Genomic DNA, 17,001 nt, shown 5'->3' with positions numbered 1-17,001 from the left:
ATTTTGAGGAGAACTGGGGAAGGGAGGATCGAGCCATGAGTTGGGATGCCCTTAAGGCCTGTCTGAGGGGAACATTTATTGAGGAAATTGCAGTCATTAAACACAACTCGTCCGATCTTTTAGATCGGGTCGAGGACCAGGTGAGGCAGCTGGAGCTAGCATATGTCTTAGACCCATCGGAGCCCGCGAGGGAGGCGTGGACGTCGGGCCAGGATTCCCTGGACCGGCTGAGATCCTCCGCCGCGGAGCGAAAGCGCTTCTTTACCCAGCAGGCATACTATGAAGAGGGGGAGAAGACTGGCCGTTTGCTGGCCAGAATTGCCAGGTCTCAACAGGCGTCTCCTGCCATAGGAGCGATACGCGACACGCAGGGACGGCTGGTGAACGAACCTGAGTTGATTTTGGAGGAGCTAGCTCATTTCTACTCGGAATTGTACAAGGTGCGAGATGATTTTACAGACGCAGAGTTGCAGGGTTATATTGATGCGGTTACACTCCCAGTATTGAGCGGCGCGGCGCAGGCTGAGCTGGAGAGGCCGCTCACCCTGGAGGAGCTCCGGGAGGCGGCTTCTTCTTTTCCTAATTGTAAGGCCCCGGGCGACGATGGTATACCCATTGAAGTGTACACTCAGTATGGGGAGACATTGCTTCCCAAGTTGCTCGAGGTGTTCAATCATTCGTTTGATACGGGTGACCTACCTACATCCATGACAAGGGCGAACATTGTTCTGCTGCTGAAGGCTGGTAAGGATCCTCTGGATCCAGGGTCATACCGGCCTATTTCCCTTTTACAAAGCGACGTCAAAATTCTTGCGAAGATACTGGCTATACGGGTGAATAAAATTATCCTATCCATTATACACTCCGACCAAGCGGGCTTTATGCCGCGTAAATCCACCGCGACGAATCTCCGTCGGTTATATTTAAATATGCAGACCCCCTCGGACTCCGTTGGCCACAGGGCACTGTTGTCGTTAGATGCTAATAAAGCCTTCGACAGTGTCGGCTGGCGGTACCTGTGGGCGGTGCTGTCCAAATTCGGATTCGGTCCCAGATTCTTGAGGTGGGTACGTCTTTTGTATGCTGCGCCCAAGGCGGCCGTACGAATGGCTGATAGGATGTCCCATGCTTTTGCTCTGGGCAGGGGGACCAGGCAGGGTTGTCCCCTGTCCCCCCTGCTCTTTGCTCTGGCTATTGAGCCTCTGGCGGCCCTGGTGAGGGATTGTGGGTCGGTCCGCGGGTTCAGATATGGTGACATGCACGAAAAGATCATGTTGTATGCGGACGACATGCTCCTCTTTTTGGAGGATGCAGAGGAATCCCTTCAACAAGTAATGGCCATAATCACTGACTTTGGTCGCTTTTCAGGCCTCACCATCAACTGGACAAAGTCAGCCCTGATGTTCCTGGATGGGGAGCCGACGCACGGGAGTAATCTGCCGTGCCCGGTCCCCATAGTGACGTCCTTTAAATATCTGGGGGTCTGGGTGTCCCCCTTGATAACCGATTACTGTAAGCTCAATGTGTACCCCTTATTGTCCAGATTCAGGGATAAAATTCAGATATGGAATAGACTGAAGATGTCACTGGCGGGTAAAACCAACCTTATCAAAATGATACTAATGCCGCAACTGCTGTACTTCCTTCATAACGCGCCGATTGTTATCACCCTAAAAATATTTCGTGTAGTCAACTCTCTCTTTCGACAGCTGCTGTGGCACACTAAACCCCCTAGGATAAAGCTAGAACAGCTCCAGCGCCCAAAGGAGGGGGGAGGCCTGGCTCTGCCCAATCCATGGTTGTATTATCTGGCGGCACAGCTGCAACACCTAATAGGGGTCATGGATCCTCTGCCCACGACCTCCTCGGCTAGGCTTATGCTGCGGGGATCTGGGGCAGCCTCGATCCCTGAGGGGTTGGAGGCCCGCAGGTTCCATAGACCCAACAAACGTATGCCCACCTACGCTCTTGTCCAGAAGGTGTGGAACAAGGTCAGGCAGCTTCAAGATGTGTTGGGGTTTACTGAGTTTAGTCCCATTTGGGAGAATGACGCATATGTGGAACTGGCCAAACTTGACCAGGGCCACAGATGGAGATCCGTGGGGATTACGCACCTTAGGCATATTTTTCGGAGGGGGGCTCTGATGTCCTTTAGTGAGCTGAGGTCCAGATTTAACTTGCCACCCACCATGCAGTTTTATTATATGCAATTACAGCACGCAGTGCAGGCCCAGGGGGTAGCTGTAGAGTGGGTTCAGTCCCCCACACCCGTTTTCCGAATGTTAAGTTCCGCGCAGGACACCAGGGGCATGATATCGCAATGCTACGGCATGCTTTTGGCGTCATTCCTTGAGGGGTACCCGATGAAGGTGGCGGAACAGTGGGAGACAGACTTGGGACCCCTGGAGGGTGAGGCATGGGAGGAGGCGCTGCAGGCCGTTAATACCTGTTCACTAAATGTATCACAGAAAGTCTCCCAGCTCTACATACTGTTAAGGGTGCACTTCACCCCGGTCAAACTTTTTAGAATGGGCAGATCTCCGGATCCGCTATGTGGTCGCTGTAGGGCGGCTCAGGGGGATCTGATTCACCTGCTCTGGCGATGCCCCAAGTTACACAGATACTGGACTGAGGTTCTGGCTACGCTGAATTCGGTGTTCCAGACCAACGTCCCTATGGAGCCGCTCCATTGCCTACTAGGTGTCCTGGAGGGGGTGATTGAGGAGGAAGGCACCAGGGTGGCATTCGCTAGAGCTCTATTTCAGGCAAGAAAGCTCATTCTCATACATTGGAAATCAAGGGAGGCGCCTTTGCTAAAGACCTGGGTCCAGCATATGGGTAAGACACTGCTAATGGAGAAATTTATCTACCAGCATAGAGGTAACGCAGGGAAGTTCCTTAAACTTTGGGATCCCTGGCTTGCGATACCTGGCCTAAGCCCTTTGGAATTGGTTCAAACTAGGCTACTTGGTGGGGTTTAGTGGCATAGGACATGTGAGCACTGTTGTGTAGTAAAGTCTATGATGTATGACCAGCAATTCTGTTGTAATAGACTAAAATGTATTGATGCAAGATGTCATTCTGTTTATCGTATTCCTGTAACAGTATGTTTTATGAGCAATAAAAACCTTTTGATTCACAAAAAAAAAGGTAAGAGGGGTTCAAAAAGCTAAGTCAGCCACTGGTGGTGGCAAGTTAATCTGATTCTGACTACCCTGTGCAAAGAAAGATGTATACCATGGGTGCTTAACCCGTGGTCCTCCAGCTGTTGCAGAACTACAAATCCCATGAGGCATTGCAAGGCTGATGCCGCGTACACACGATCATTTTTCGGCATTAAAAAAACGACGTTTTTAAAAACGTCATTTAAAATGATCGCTTGGCTGCACATCGTTTTTCATCTTCTGAAAAACGACAAAAAAAAAATTTGAACATGCTGAATTTTTTAACGTCGTTTTAAACAATGTCGTTTTTCGGGTAGTAAAAAATTATCGTGTGTGGGCGAAAACGTTTTAAACCCGCGCATGCTCAGAAGCAAGTTATGAGACGGGAGCGCTCGTTCTGGTAAAACTACCATTCATAATGGAGTAAGCACATTCATCACGCTGTAACAGACAAAAAATCGCAAATCGTCTTTTACTAACAAGGAATCAGCTAAAGCAGCCCAAAGACGAATAGAACTTTCCCTTTAGAGTGCCGTTGTACGTTTTGTACGTCACAGCGCTTTGTTCATCATTTTTTTTAAACGGTGGTGTGTGGGCAACGTCGTTTTTAATGATGAAGTTGAAAAAACTTCGTTTTTTGGACATGCTGAAAAACAACGTTTTTTTTTCATGCCGAAAAATGATCGTGTGTACGCGGCATTACAGTTACAGGCATGACTCCCAAAGGCAGAGCATCAGACCGATGCTGCCTCCACCTAGGTAAGTATCATTTTTATTTTATGAATCCCAAACCTCTCTTTAACTTGGGCTGCAAAAGCATGATGGCACTTGTAGTCCTGCTACAGCTGGAGGGCCACAGGTTGAGCACCCATGATGTATACAATTACCTATTCTCAGCCCGCTCTGGTGTGCGGTCACATGATCCCCGGTGGCAGCAGGGGAGACCGCTCATCAATAACTGGGAATGACAATGCAACCCATAGACTGGCATGTCCCAGCTGTTTTCTGCGCTCCCTCCTCTCCCCTGCAGCCGCCGCTGGCTGACATAGGATAGCCAGATCACGTGTCTGGACTAGAGAGGGCTGAAAAAAATTTAAGCATATACATCCTTTTTTTACACAGGTTAGTCAGCATAGGTGCTAGGACAGGGGAGGGGACAGTTTTATGGCTAGTTAGGAAGTTGGAAGTCTACTTTAATTTTGAAACTTGTCTTAATGAGCAGAGGTATGCAAATACTGTATTTGATTCATTCTCCAGTCCCCACCTGGGACTGACAAAACAGAGATCCACGGAGAATTCAAATTTATGGAAATGGTTTCTCTTATTTCTACCCACAATCATTCTGTCAAGCACAGTTTCCAACTCTGTGACAGCTTCTGCATTTACCATTCACTGCTGCAGCACTTCACAGATGTCAACCTGGAAGAACAGTTTACAGGGCGACAAGGCAGTATGTGCACGGCATGCCTCATATAAGGGTATGTCTTCATCCAAGGGGCCTGGATAGCTTAATGATTAGATGGTTTAATCATAACTGGTATAAAAACATGAATAGAATTACACCCAGAAAAGATAACAAGAAAAGATGTACTATGCACTATCAATGTATACAGAATAATACCAACTACTGAGAATTATACCATGCATACAGATTAAAAGAAGTAATATTGTGCAGTACACATATACCCAGGATGCGAGCCGATAATATAAATTATACCCAGTATACAGAACAAGTGATGTACTACTGTGCACCATCCATCCATACAAAATAAGAACAGACATTGAGAATTACACTCAGCATACAGGACAAGTGACATGGTATTGTGCAGTATCCTCAGGGGCGTTGCTATGGGGGTTTGGGGGGTGATACTGGGGCCGCTGCCCACCGCTACACACTGTACTATATTGCTTCTGCTTGCACTTGCAGAGCTGCAGCGGAGCGGTGTGAGCAGGGCACCAAGCCGTGTGGGGGAGGCTGCCTCGAACACTCTCCCCCGTCTTAAGCTTTCCCTCTGGGATCTCCTATATTAACAGAGGCAGCTGGAGTTCGTGGGCAGAGCTAGGGGTGTGGCTGTCTCCTCCACTCCTTCCACAGACTCCTTCGCTCTAGCTGATCCCGCAGCTGAAGGAGAAAAAGGTGACAACACAGAAGCTCCGGATGTCTTCATCTTCGGGGCATGCTGTAAGTTACTGCACACTGTCTGTCTCTACATAGAGTCCTAACCTGCACTATACCACCCCAGCTTGCCCTATACCACCCCAACCTGCCCTTTACCACCCCAACCTGCCACATACCACCCCAACCTGCCCTATGCCACACCAACCTGGCACATGCCACCCAGCGATCCACATTGTTTGAGTGCTCAGTTTACAGAGCTGGCAGGGGACACATGCAGCATCAGACTGATGCTGGCTCCACCTAGTTGAGCATAATTTTTCTTTTATATATCCCAAACTTCTCTTTTAACTTGGGCTGCAAAGTTTTACAGTCAGCACCTGTCAAATTTGCCCTTTGAGACCGAACACTTGGCTCGCAGTTCAGGCGTGGTCCAGTAAAATGAAAAAATTCAAGTAAAAAGGAGGCCTAAAGAAGTGGCAATAGCACCTCCTGAATGTCATTGCTATACTACTTTCTGGAAAGCAAGCCACCATGGGGTGCTTTTCAGAGGGCAGTATGAAAAAAAAATGCTGAAGAACCCCCACTTTATTTACCTTGTTTTGTGTGACATACTGTAGTTACATTGGAAGCCCATTACTTTACAGGGAGAAAGCAGGTTCTTCTTTTCACTCCCCACAACCGAATGGAGCAATAGGAGAGCTAAGGTGAGCATTTGTCTTGGGGAGGAGGAAAGCCAACATGGGCAAAGCAAAGGCATGATATCCATACATAATGCAGGCACTCAATTCTTTGGTTAGGCCAATACATCAGAGAATACAGCTAATCTGCAGATATCGCCCAAAGCCTCCTCTACGCTCCTCCCAGGGCCTCCTGCTCTCTATCTCCCTTCTTACCTCCTCCCATGCTCACCTACAGGACTTCTTCAAAGCCTCTTATCCTCTGGAACTTCCTGCCCCAGTATGTCTGGTCAGCTCCTACCCTGTTCGCCGTTAGGCAATCCTTAAAACTCACTTATTCAGGGAAGCTTACCGCACCTTCACCTAAGAACTGTACTTGAGTCCCCTCCATCAGATCATTCCCTGCAGCTATTACACTTTGTACCACCTCCTCCTCCTCCCTTTAGATTGTAAGCTCCATTAGTAGGGCCATCCTATTCCTTCCGTATTGGTCTGTATTGTAATTGTCCTCCTTTTAATTGTGTAGCACTACCCCCAAAGGAGCTGCTGGTTTAGATTTGGGCCTGCCGTTACCTTACTGTTCCATACTTGAAGAGTTGTCCAGAAGCATGTACGCACCAACACAAAGTCTCTTTCAAGGGTTTTATTAACAAAGTTCTCCAACAGAGGGGTAGAGGGACAGGAAAAGACTCAGGCACCTTCGCCCTGCGGACCACGGGCACAACTCAGATCCAGAGGATTAACTCAGCTCCACACTGGATTTTCAGCAACCACCAGACAGGCCCACTTCCACCGGCCCAGCAGCTGATGCCAAGCTCGACAAAGTCTCCGACACAGACCTAATGAGTGTCTTCAGGCGGTCCCACGATCCTCTGCCACAAGATCATGTAAGCGACTGCACACCCAATATAGTTCCAACAAAAGTTACACGACTCACGGTGCCAAGAATCTTTCAGCCGGACCGGCAGCACAGTGAGGTAATTTTGTCAGGGTACGTCCATCAACTGAATCTCACTGGTTTAGCTTCCCTCCACAGACAAGGCAGCGAAGGACCATTCCTGGGCCCACTCCCAGCCAGCAGGCCTTGGGCCAGCCTGCCCGAGGCTACAAAACAGACCAGCATCCCCGAGGCCAGGAGGGCCCTCAGGTCGGGATCGGAAGACGAACCCCGTCTGTCACTAAAGTACCCCCTTGACCATGCCCCCTGAGCCTCTTCTGAGAGAGAGACACCCAATACATCCAGCCTGTTGCCTTTCCAATCGTGACCTGCGGTGACAGCGACACCCACCGTCAGGGGGAAATTTATGCAACCCAGCCGAACTGATCAGAAGTTCAGAACCAACAATTTAGAGTAATCATCCTGAGCCAAATCTACTGCTCAGGCAACTATAATTTAACACATAGCGCCCACTCAATGGGAGCAGGGCACTAAAATTGTAAAGTACTGCGTAAACTGTAGGTGCTATATAAATCCTGTATAATAATATGATCTACTGACACCATTGTGGTATCACAAGTTATATTAGCAAAAGGTACATTTTAAATATATCTGAAATGTGGAATTCTGCTGCTCAGTACAGCAAGGGTAAGCATACATTACAGTAACGAATCCATCTTAGTAAATAAGACATATTTTATATTCTTCCAGCCTGGGAATTGAACAGCTTTTTGAGTATGGTTTTCAGAAAAAAAGATGTAATTAGGTTGGGAGATTAGGGATGTTAACATGTGTCTGGGGACTGTTAGTAGTGTTTCAAACAAACAGTGACATGCTATTCTTGCAAACGGCAGCCCACAATCCTGTTTATGCATTCGATATAGAGAGCCTCATGCATGTTTGGTATTCATCTGGAAACAAAGCCTGGTATAAACAAAAGATGTACAGTAATTTGACTCATAAAAGCACCCTATGGAAAAGAATTTCCTAATAGTTAGAACTGCTATGTAGCATAGCAAGATGGAGAATTTCTGTGTGCAATAGCAAATGCTTCAAGCATTCAGATTCAGGCTTTATTACCATAGATAGACAGGTTAGGTTCTCTCTAGGCGTTTTAAAGGAGAACTCCACTGCCACACAAATAAAATAATATAGCGTATACAATTGCAAATGTAGCGCCTGGTTACTTTCAAGGTAACCGGTGCTATCAAAATTTAGAGTATAATCAGAGTATAAGTGACTCTGATTTTTATTTCAATTCTGGGGAGGGCCTCTGTTTTAGCTCATTCTGTCGTGCTGGGGTGTTTTCCCACCCCTGTACGGTAGGTGGCAGCAGTGGAGTTGAGGTTTGGGTGTTTTCTCCCAGCGGCCAATCAGGAGGTTTGGGCCTCGCTTGGCATGCTGGGTGAGGGTACTTATGAGACAGACGCCATTTTGTGGTGTTGGTTTTTCCGGTGTGGCACCCACCTTTAGGGTGGCCACATCACGGCGCTCTGGCGTTATGGCCTACCTGGCCAGAGTGTACGTGCTATGCAGCGTTCCCGGTTTCGGGCCTAAGTTGGTCCGGAGCATTTGAGCAGGACAGGGACCCAGTGGTCGACTGGGTTCCCTTTTCGAAGATCCCAAGCGAGTTTAGCTGTTCGGTGGAGAGTCCATCTGAGGAGCGCCAATGAGAGGCTGGCGGTCCAATAGGATTCTGACGAACCACCGGGGATCGAGGTGACCGGACACTGAAGGATTGACTCCTCTTTCAGTCAGTACCTGTGGCGACGTTAAAGAAAGAGGATCCAGGAGTAACTTTACCTAGGAGGGCTATCTCCATATCTACATTGAAGAGGGCCTGTGGCAGAGGTTCCTCTCTGAACATTCATTTAAGAGGGTCTGTGGCAGAGACTTTGTTCTAAATAGCTTCGAGTGGTGTTCCGGCTGCTAGGTCAGTGAGAGAGGCCTATCCAGGTACGCTAAGTCCACTCAAACAGGAGTGGTGTAAGAGTGTTACGCATGGGAACAGGATTGTTCCAGATACTACGCCTGAATCTGCTGTTCTCCTTTTTCATCTTTATCCCTTTCATCACCTGTTTACTGTTTTTACCCGGCAGGGTAATAAAGAGCACATAAAAATACATTTATTCGTGGACATTCCTTTACTGCTGCTGTGTGCACCATTCGTCCCTAGATATTCGGAGAGAGCCATGAGGTAAATCTGCCATCCTATTCATTATCAGCGGCTCCTTCAGGGGTGAGCGATACACAAAACAAACCATTTTGTAATTAAAGCAGAACTTCACTCTGTCAATCAATATTGATTAATGTTTATTTTTGTATGCTTATAGCATTAGTAAATACATAGGAAAATATATCATAATTAATTGGTTTACACTTTTTTTTTACATTTTTTCAGTTACTTCCTGGTTTCCAGGCCTAGGTAGATGATGTCATACATCCCAGGAGTCTTCAGGAGGGAAAAGGGGACTTTTTTAGCTAGGCACATTCTGCATGCCTGAGTTAAGGGCAGATGCTACATAAATCATCAGCCCTTACTCAAGATGGCCACTGCCAGAAATGCAAGTTTTTTTTTTTTTCAAAGCGATTTCTCAGCACAATAAAGCATAGAGACATAGATGGGGGGAGCTTATTTCAAATATTAAAATGAATCAAATAGCGTTTTTGGTTGCATACCTCCCAACTTTTTGAGATGGGAATGAGGGACACCTGTCAGCAAAAGTATGTAGGCATAGGACACACCCCCTTGCCATGCCCCCCTTAAATGAGAATTGTACAAAAAAACAAGATTGGTTAAACCCAGTGCTTTTTTATACCACAATTACTTTATATTGGCTTTTGTAATTTACAAATGCAGAGATTTAGAAATCAGATGAAAGGTTTAGGGCTGAAAAACAAAATGTTCATAGATAAAAAGTGCATTTTATATACATATATATAGATCAGACCAAAATGAGGGACAAATGAGGAGAATGAGGGACCGAAGGACATTACTCCAAATCAGGGACAGCCTCTCCAAATCAGGGACAGTTGGGAGCTATGGGTTTGTGGTGTGCAGTGTAGTTCCACTTTAAATGTTAATAAAAAGAACTTTCCACTTTCATCTGCAGTCAGAGTATTTTTTTTAAACAAAAAACAATGTTATATGGCAAACTGGAGGCAATCTGTACACAGTTGGTAGCATGCCAGCATGGCACTCGCTGTTCACCTTTTTTGACGCCTATTCGAGCCTATGGCTCTAATCAGGGGATTCAAAAAAATACCTTGCCGCTGTAATTCAGGTGCCCGACGCCCCAAAAAGGTCCGGGCACTTGAATAGGGGGTGTCAGTGGCGGGCATAGATAGATTCATGCAATGCATGAAACTATTTTTTGGTGATAGAGGTGGTAGGAGAGAGGGGGCAGCACCCGTGCGCCCTTATGGACGCACCGCCACTGGTGCCCTACATTATATAATCATGACAAGAGTGATTATTCTTTCAACCGTTGCTCATTGCTTTGTAGTGTGTAACTATTTTAATTAAGATACTTTAAAGTGGAGCTTTAAAGTGGATGTAAAGCCACTCTCATCCTTTCTAAACTACTGCCATGGTGCTGATCTATAAGGATATAGATGCCTCCTGCATGTATCCTTACCTGTCAAATGTCTCCCCTCTGTTTGTTATAAGAACTGAAAAACTGCAGATTCTGTGGGTGGGTCTGTTGTCTGGAGTTCGGTGGGTGGAGTCGTGATGTCAGTAGACTCCACGCCCACCTCTACACTCCCCTTACACTAAATTCTGCTATGATCCCTAACATCCAGTCAAAATCCAGAAAAGTAACCACATGACTTCAGAAAAGGAGTGAGGATGGGAATTAAAAAATAATGCCTGTCTCAGGCTAGTGCATGAGATATGTAAATAACCTGTCACTCAAAGTAAGGGGGAGGATTTGACAAAGTTTTTAATATAACCATTTGAGCTCCAGAAGATTGTATCGCCTTCATAGCACTGCCCTACATTAACTGGCAATTGCGTGCAACACTCTACCCAAACGAAATGTATGTTTTTTCACACAAATAGAGCTTTCTTTTGGTGATGTTTGATCATCACTAGGTTTTTCATTTTTAATGATATAAATGAAAAACTATTTTCTGTTGTAGCCAGGAGCTGGATATTTACCTATTTCTGCAATCAGGGGACACTGTGTTGCTTTGTTCAGGGAGGAGCTGTTTCCCTCTAGTGTTGAGTGCGACGCTGACTTGTTACCTTCTTAATCAGAGACAAGACAAAACAAAGCATCTTGGGACATTTAGTCCGTACGGATGGGATTTGCCATCTGGCTGATTGACGTGAAACTACAACTACCAGCTGGCTGATGGGGAACAGCAGACCGCTGCAAGAGACTATAAGAGGGATGGATTGAGGCCTGGCGGGCTCTCTTGGGACCGTCGTGGATCTACATGCAAGGAATCTGTGAGAATGTAAGCTGCAGTTGAGTCGCAGCCTGCTCAGCGGATATCTGGAGGGACACCTGCGAACAGCTCCCTTTAGCTGTCTGGCAGCATCCTGATTTGTTTATTTTCCCTGCTTTAAAAGCGACCATTCCCTCCATAAAGAGCCCTGTGTTGATTGTCAACTCAGGGCTCTGGGCTGTGATTGGACACAGCCAGTCCATAGGTCCTGGCCATGAATCATTGGCCAGGATCTGCTGACAGACTCCCACTGTGTCAAATCAGATGGGAGTAAGCGGGCGGGGGCATGCACCCAAAACCCTAAGCCTAGGTTTACACTGCAGCGATGTGAGAGCCAATGCGAGTACAGTTCCCACATCGCATCTCTCCCGCAGGCAGTTCACACTGCCCTCTGCGACCCGCTTGTAGTTGTCAATACAATGTTAATGACACCCCCAGATTGGTTCAGACGGTGGATTCAGACAGGAATTGTATCACATGGGTTACAACACCCATGCAATCCGATTCCAATGAAGCAAAAAAAAAGTCCCTGCAACTTTTTTGTGCGAATCCAATGCGATTTCAGCCATACAACTGTATGCCTGAACTAGCATTACACAGACATCGCATGTGATCGGCACTGCGGAGCAGGTGCGAATCAAATGCAATGTCTGTGTTCACTACAGTGTGACCCTAGATTGAAACAGGCAGTGACGTATGGGTACATTGCGGTGCTTGTAGCTGCCACCCCATCGCAGTATATGTATATGATGCATTAGTGACAAGTAGCAGTTTATAACCCCCTTGGGCTGCATTAGTGGTGTCAGTGTTAATTAATCCCTTCATGCTGCAGTATGAAGGGGTTAATTAACACTGACACTGGTGCCACTAATGCAGCCCAATGCGGTTATTTAACTGCCACTTGTCACTAGAGCACCAGTGACAATACACATTAACCCCTTCATGCTGCATATTATGCAGAATGCCATGGGTAATTTATTAACCCCTCCAAAAAAGGAGTTAGTAAATTAATCTGCAGATGGCTTACTATTGCTTGGTTTCTCCTCCTCCTCTAGATCACACTCGCAGCTCCGAAATTTCATCGGATTAGGCGACCCGTCAGATTTTGAAACGGAAGTGACGTTCCGTCTCTGCCATCTTGCTACACTCCACACTCAGTACTCTATGCTCCTCCCCACACTCAGTACTCTATGCTCCTGCCCACACTCAGTACTCTATGCTCCTGCCCACACTCAGTACTCTATGCTCCTGCCCACACTCAGTACTCTATGCTCCTGCCCACACTCAGTACTCTATGCTCCTCCACACACTCAGTACTCTATGCTCCTCCCCACACTCAGTACTCTATGCTCCTCACAACACTCAGTACTCTATGCTCCTCCCCACACTCAGTACTCTATGCTCCTGCCCACACTCAGTACTCTATGCTCCTGCCCACACTCAGCACTCTATGCTCCTCCCCACACTCAGTACTCTATGCTCCTCCCCACACTCAGTACTCTATGCTCCTCACAACACTCAGTACTCTATGCTCCTCCCCACACTCAGTACTCTATGCTCCTGCCCACACTCAGTACTCTATGCTCCTGCCCACACTCAGCACTCTATGCTCCTCCCCACACTCAGTACTCTATGCTCCTCCCCGCACTCAGTACTCTATGCTCCTCCCCACACTCAGTACTCTATGCTCCTCCCCACACTCAGTACTCTATGCTCCTGCCCACACTCAGCACTCTATGCTCCTCCCCACACTCAGTACTCTATGCTCCTCCCCGCACTCAGTACTCTATGCTCCTCCCCACACTCAGTACTCTATGCTCCTCCCCACACTCAGTACTCTATGCTCCTGCCCACACTCAGCACTCTATGCTCCCCTCAACTCCCGCCTCCTGGCTGGCCTCTCAGTGAAGTCACGCCAAGATGGCACTAGGAAGCACGTGTCGGGTGGAGATTGTTCCGCCTGACAGGGAAGTGAACTGAAGGGCTCATCCTTGGCTTGTGCCAGGTGCAGGAGCGCACTCAGCACATCGTTGCATCTGACTGGCTGTGCAGTATTCTAGTGCAGCCTGTGTGTACAGTCCAGGCACCACCGGCACTTCACTCGCGCATCCCTTCCTCTAGTAAATTGTCTCGCCTAGGGCATTCACCCCTTCCTTGTACAGGCCCTGCCTTTTAGTATGGGAGGAAGCCCACGCAAGCCCAGGGGGAACATGCAAACTCCATGCAGGCAGTGCCGTTGTTGGGATTTGAACAAAAAACCCCAGTGCTGTGTAGCATTACCCCCGGAGGAGCTGCTGGTTGTTTTGGGTGGCACATTTACCTCATGGCTCCCCCGAATTCCTAGGGGTAAATGATGCGTATTGCATTTGGTAGAAGTAAAGGAATGTCCGCAACAGGTGTTCTTTGCCGTGCTCTTTATTACCCAGCCGGGTAAAAACAATAAACTTGTGGTGAGGAAAGTAAAGTTGAAGAAGAAGAGAGAGCAGCAGATTCAGGTGTGATGATAGGAAACATTCCTGCTCCCAAGCGTAACACTTCTCTGCGCCACTCCTGCCTGAGTGGGTTTAGTGTACCCGGACAGGCCCCTCTCACTGACCTGGCAGCCGGAGTATCATTCGGACAATTGTAGGATAAAGTCTCTGCCACAGACCCTCCTGGGTGAACTTGAACTTGAGGAAAGGTCTCTGCCACAGACCCTCCTTGGTGAGCCTTAGAAAGGTACCTCTGCCACAGGCCCTCTCTGGATTGAATTCTTGGAGATATCCCTCCTTAGATGAATTACGCCTGAATCTCCTTCAACTTGTCGCCAGGTGATCAATCCCTCAGTGTCCGGCTACCTTGATCCATGGTTTGTCCAGGCCTTTTTGGACAGCCAGCCTCTCAAGGGTGCTCCTCAGAAGGACTCCCCACCGAACAGCAATACAGCTTGGAATCCTCAAAGGTGGGAACCCAGTCACTCACTGGGTCCCCGTCGCTGTTCAGATGCTCCGGGCCAACATGGTCCCGGAACCAGGAACACTGCGTGGCACGCACGCCCCGGCCAGGTAGGCCATAACGCCGGGACGCCGTGATGTGGTCACCCTAAAGGTGGGTGCCACACTCGAAGAAGAAGACCCAGAACCAATGGGGTCTGCCTCATAAATACCCCTCCCCAGCATGCACAGCAAGGTCAAACCCTCCTGATTGGCTGCTGGGAAAGAGCACCCAAACCTCGACTCCACTGCTGCCACCTGCAACACCGGGGCTGGAAGAACACCTCAGTACAACAGAATAAGCCCACAGCACAGCCCAGCTGAGACAGAGACCCTGTTTTGCACTTAACAATCTGGATCAGAGATTAACTACACTCTGATCTACCCTTAAATTTAACTAGCACCGGTACCTAAAGTAACCAGGCGCTACAGCTGCTAGGCAGAAGTAGGGTGACCAGACATCCCCGGTTTCCGGGAACAGTCCCCAGATTGAGGACACTATCCCCGGACCAAGTCTGTTACCGGTTTTGTCCCCGGATTGGATTTGGACAGGGACTGGGGCAATTTCAAAGACAGTCAGTGCAGAATAAAAAAAAAAAAAATCTGAATTACACACCCCCACTCCACCGTTCCTACTAGCTTAGGAGGGGTGTCATCTTATCCATAATCTGTGCCCCTTTCTGATGATCATGTGCTGGTCGGAGAGGAAGGAATATTTTTTCACTTTCAGGTGCATGTCCATTTAGCTCCGCTCGCATGTTCTTCTGCCTTGGCCGCCTGCCTGCTTATCACCTTGCCTTCCCTGATAGAGTGATCTTCCTCCGCTCCCCACCCAGTAGTAGCCGGGGCCCGGAGAGTAAGACTTGACAACCTGTGAGGTGGGGGCGGCGATGGACAGAGAGTTGCTGATTGCCGCCGTTACTAGTTAAAAAAAAAAATATATGTCCCCGGATTTAATTGAAAAAGTCTGGTCACCTTAGGCAGAAGCACCAAAAGTTAACCACTTGCCTACAGGACACTTTCACCCCCTTCCTACACAGACAATTGCGCGGTCATGCAATGCTGTACCCAAATTACATTTTATTATTTTTTTGAGCTTTCTTTTGGCGGTATGTAAAAACCACAGTTTTTTTTTTTGCTAAATGAAAAAAGACCAAAAATGTTGAAAAAAAAAAAATGTTCTTAGTTTATGTTTTTGCAAATTTTGTAAATAGGTAATTTAACTCCTTCACTGATGTGTGTTGATGAGGCTGCACTGATAGGCTGCACTGACATGCAGAACTGATAGGCGGCAATGATGGGCATTGAAAGGCGGCACTGATAGGTGGCACTCATGAGCACTGACAGCCCGCACTGATAGGCTACACTGATAATCAGGAAACTGATGGTCAGTGCCCTGATTGTCAGTGTAGACATGCCCTGTGTGGACTGCATAGTTGTCAACATTGTGAAAAAATTAATAGGGACACTTTTTTTGCTTGTAGGCGGGGTCTTGTTATAATTAGGGGCGGGGCATTCATTCGTAGGCCTGGCACAGAGGGGGAAGTAAAAAGTGGTAAAAAGATGAGTGTGGTTTTAGCAAAATAGTGGGCGTGGCTAAAAGGGGTGTGTCTTAAAGGGTGTGGTTAGAGTCTGAGATGAATGAGGGAGAGGGGGAAGGAGGGACCAGATCCTACACAACAATATAAATATGTGTATTCCAAAAAGTTTAACAATCAGCAGATAAGGATACTCCAAACACCTGGTGTTATCGCTTTAATAATCCTGACACCACGGTTGTTATGGTGTCAGGATAGTCGAAGCGTATTACTAATATTACACTGTAATATAAAATGAAATTATTCTACTCACTATAATGCCAAATCAGTGAGAGCCTTGAGCTTTTCACCTGCCACGTCGCCTGCCACCAGCGGAGTCCGTCCTTACATCAGGTGCCCCCAGAAGAGTCCGTCCTTACATCAGGTGCCCCCAGTAGAGTCCATCCTTACATCAGGTGCCCCCAGCAGAGTCCGTCCTTACATCAGGTGCCCCCAGCAGAGTCCGTCCTTACATCAGGTGCCCCCAGCAGAGTCCGTCCTTACATCAGGTGCCCCTAGCAGAGTCCCTCCTTACATCAGGTGCCCCCAGCAGAGCCATCCTTACATCAGGTGCCCCCAGCAGAGTGTGTCCTTACATAAGGTGCCCCCATCAGAGTCCCTCCTTACATCAGGTGCCCCCAGCAGAGTCCCTCCTTACATCAGGTTCCCCCAGCAGAGTCCGTCCTTACATCAGGTGCCCCCAGCAGAGCCATCCTTACATCAGGTGCCCCCAGCAGAGTGTGTCCTTACATAAGGTGCCCCCATCAGAGTCCCTCCTTACATCAGGTGCCCCCAGCAGAGTCCCTCCTTACATCAGGTTCCCCCAGCAGAGTCCGTCCTTACATCAGGTGCCCCCAATAGAGCCATCCTTACATCAGGTGCCCCCAGCAAAGCTGTCCTTACATCAGGTGCCCCCAGCAGAGTCCATCCTTACATCAGGTGCCCCCAGCAGAGTCCCTCCTTACATCTGAGTTCCCGGCAACGGAGCCCTCTTTACATCTGTGTCCCTGGCAGCAGAGCCCTCCTTACATCTGTGTCCCCGGCAGCGGAGCCCTCCATACATCAGTGTCCCCGGCAGCGGCGCCCTCATCATTCATGCA

The sequence above is a fragment of the Rana temporaria genome, chromosome 2 (assembly GCF_905171775.1).
Source record: "Rana temporaria chromosome 2, aRanTem1.1, whole genome shotgun sequence".
Classification (NCBI taxonomy): Eukaryota; Metazoa; Chordata; class Amphibia; order Anura; family Ranidae; genus Rana; species Rana temporaria.
The sequence above is the reverse complement of the archived record's forward strand: the minus strand, read 5'-3'. Positions refer to the sequence as shown.